At 42.9% G+C, this 3,770-nt stretch overlaps 1 pseudogene; it reads left to right on the top strand.

Annotated features, from left to right (window-relative positions):
* Positions 1-255: 255 nt before the first annotated feature.
* LOC147702751 (protocadherin gamma-A1 pseudogene) lies at positions 256-2,832 on the top strand (annotated as a pseudogene).
* Positions 2,833-3,770: the final 938 nt, after the last annotated feature.

Below are 3,770 nucleotides of genomic sequence, written 5' to 3'. Positions count from 1 at the left end.
CGGGATCGCTCAAGCTGATCACGTGGCACAACACAGCTAAGCAGGACGAGTGACGACGGGAAGAAGGAATTCGCCCTGACTGCTGCAGTGAAAGGCAGGGTCCACGGAGGTGAAGTGTCCAAACAAGTCATTCGCTTCAGAGCAATGAAGAAGACATTTATCGGATGGAGCCGCGGCTATTTTCCACTTGACATAGGCCAGAAACATAGACGGTGTTTCACGGCTGCTCAGATACCGAGGCGCTGTTACTCAGGAATGAAAACTCACAGACGACTTTACAATAGGTCTCAGACATCGAGACGCTGGTCCTCCGAGGCTCAGGCATCGAGGCGCTGTTACTCCGAGGCTCAGTCATCGAGGCGCTGTTACTCCGGGGCTCAGACATCGAGGCGCTGTCACTCCGGGGCTCAGTCTTCGAGGCGCTGTTACTCCGGGGCTCCTCTGCTGCTTCTTGTTGCTCTGCTGACAGTCTGTGGAGCCGCTTCCGGGCAGCTGCGTTATTCCATTCCCGAGGAGATGAGGAAAGGCTCTTTTGTTGGGAATGTGGCGCTGGATCTGGGAATGGATACAAAGGAGTTATCAGAGGGGGGAGCCCGCATCGAATCGAAAGGTAGGAGGCAGTACTTTGCTGTCAGCTTCAACAAAGGTCATTTAAGCATCAATGAAAGAATCGATAGAGAGGAAGTGTGCGGGCCAATAGCTCAGTGTCTATTGCATGCCGAGATTATTTTGGAGAATATTTTAAAAGTGTATTTAATAGAAGTACAAATCCAAGATATTAATGACAACCCACCCACGTTTTTTGCTGATGAGATAACACTACAAGTCAATGAACTCACAGTGCCAGGCGCACGATTTTCTCTCCCAGACGCACAAGATGCAGACTTGGGAAATAACTCTCTCCAGCACTATCATCTCAGCGCTAATAAACACTTCGCCCTGGATGTAAAAATAAGGTTAGATGGCACCAAGCACGCAGAACTAGTCCTTGAGAATTCACTAGATCGGGAAGAGCAAGATATTCACCACCTGATTCTCACAGCCACAGATGGAGGGGACCCGGTGAGATCAGGTACAGTGCAGATACACATCACAGTTCTGGATGCGAATGACAATGCCCCTGTGTTTGACAAATCTGTTTATAAAGTCAGCGTTCTAGAAAATGTGCCAAAGGGAATTGTGGTAACAACCATCAGAGCTGTTGACATTGACCATGAGCCAAACGCCGAAGTAACCTATTCATTCAACAGCATTATGGATGCAGTTTTACAGACATTCACATTGAATTCTAAAACAGGGGAAATAGTCTTGAGGGCAAACCTGGATTATGAAGAAAGAGAGTTTTATGAATTTGAAGTTCGTGCAAGCGATGGAAGTTTTTCTTCAAAATGCAAAGTTTTCATAGAGGTCATCAATGTGAATGACAATAACCCAGAGATTATATTGTCATCCCTAATCAATCAAGTTCCAGAAAATAGTGCCCTAGGTACAGTCATCGCTGTGCTGCGTGTAGCTGATCGAGATGCAGGAGAGCATGGACAAGTGACTTGTTCCCTCCCTCCTCATCTTCCCTTCCTGTTGAAGAAGTCTATTGGAAATTACTACAGTTTAGTGACTGCTGGAGTTTTGGATCGGGAACAAGTCTCACAATATAACATAACGGTTACAGCCATAGACAATGGAGCTCCCCCACTATCTAAAGCCAAAACAATTATCCTTCAGGTTACTGATGAGAATGACAATCCACCAGCATTTGATCAAATGTCATACAGTATTTACATAATGGAAAATTTATTTGCTGGAACTTCCATTTTTGCAGTCAGGGCAATAGATTTGGATTGGGGTGAGAATGCCAGAATCACATATTCTGTCTGTGATGGACATATTGGGGATGTTCCACTTTCTTCTTATGTATCCATTAATTCCGAATCTGGTGTCCTATATGCGCTTCAATCCTATGACTTTGAAGAGTTCAGAGAATTTCAAATCCAAGTGAAGGCACAAGATGGTGGTTCTCCAGCTCTGAAGAGTAATGTCACACTGACATTTTTCATACTCGATCAAAATGATAACACTCCTGAAATATTATACCCATCAGTCCCTGAAGATGGCTCCTCTGGGATGGAGATGGCTCATCGTTCATCTGAACCAGGTTACCTGGTTACCAAGGTGGTGGCTGTTGATGCTGACTCAGGGCAAAATGCTTGGCTCTCCTACCAGCTTCTGAGGTCCACAGACCAGGGGCTGTTTACTGTAGGTCTTCATACAGGTGAAATCAGGACAGCCCGTCTCATTACGGAAAAAGATGCTATGAAACAATTCCTTGTGGTCTTAGTGAAGGACAATGGGCAGTCCCCTCTCTCTTCTACAGTTACAGTGACCATAGTGTTGGCAGACACTATGCCAGAAATGCTTCATGACATAAGTAATCCTTCACCACCCCCAGATATGGAGTCAAACCTCACACTTTATTTGGTGATTTCTGTTGCCGTTGTTTCTTTCTTGTTCCTTTTTTTAATTATTATTCTTTTGGTCACCAGGCTTCACTACTGGAAAGAATCTCAGCTCAGTGAATCATCCGCAGTTAACTTCAGTTCACTTCCTGTCTCCCATTTTGTGGGCATTGATGGAGTCAGAGCTTTTCTCCAGACCTATGCTCATGATGTCTGTTTAACTGGTGATTCAGAGAATAGTCAATTGAAGTTCCCAGTTTCAGGCAATGCAGACACCCTTTCAGGAAGTCAAAATCATGAGCAACTAGGGGCTGTACTTATCGAAGATTTTTTAAGCTTGGGAAAAGAAGACCAGCCTTTCTTTCAGGTAAGAATATAACCTTACCCAATAATTTGAATTTATAATTTAAAATATATAATCTTTTGGCCTTTCTCCAGGTTGGATTGGCAGGCAGGAAATTGTCTGCATTGACAAAATAGTATACTATAGACAGATTTATCAGTGACCGGACAAATAATATAGTCAGTCATGAGAACTCAACCCTGTTGACATGACCAATCACTAATTAGGTTTATTTTCAGTATTTCTTTTCTACTGGGAGAACATTTGTATGAGTTTTAATAACAGTGGTACATTTCTGTGGACTCCTCATTCAGAATTCACTGTTTTAGACCAATGCCCCAGAAATTACAGCTGATATGCCCCATCAAAACCCTCCAGTCACCAGTTCAATGTAGGTTCTTTCATATTCAGAATTGTTACATGTACTTATTAGTTAGGTATTTGAAAATGAGTTAATACTATGAATTCATAGCCGGAACAATAATGCATGCTCTATCTGGTTGTTTTGTATTTATATAAATCCCCTTCCTGTGCTGGATTTTATATTTATCGTAGTTTCATGCCCATGTATGCCTACACGCAATCAGAGTGAAATAAACAAATAAGTGATGGATGGAATGCTTGAATTCATCTCAGTCATTGGTAATTACGCAGATTGCATCCCATGACATCGTGTGTTTGCCCATCATGTCACCTCAGCTTACACCCAGCTATATGTAATAAATCTTGGTCCTCCAAAAGGAACAGTTCATCCCAAACTTCCAAATCAGATCCTCTCTAAATCGGAACACTCGAGGCGGAATCTCCACAATGAGGATTCTCATTGTGGAGTGTAGTGTTGTTCCTATTTTCCCAATGGACTCTGCGCATTGGAATAATATATTCTATAGATTTGACATAGGACTGAGGTCGACTAGGTCTCTATCGAATATATTAAACTTAAAAGTGAATGCCAGCTAGCTCAGAGGTCACTA

Source organism: Lissotriton vulgaris, chromosome 7, assembly GCF_964263255.1.
Source record: "Lissotriton vulgaris chromosome 7, aLisVul1.2, whole genome shotgun sequence".
Classification (NCBI taxonomy): domain Eukaryota; kingdom Metazoa; phylum Chordata; class Amphibia; order Caudata; family Salamandridae; genus Lissotriton; species Lissotriton vulgaris.
The sequence above is the reverse complement of the archived record's forward strand: the minus strand, read 5'-3'. Positions and strand labels throughout refer to the sequence as shown.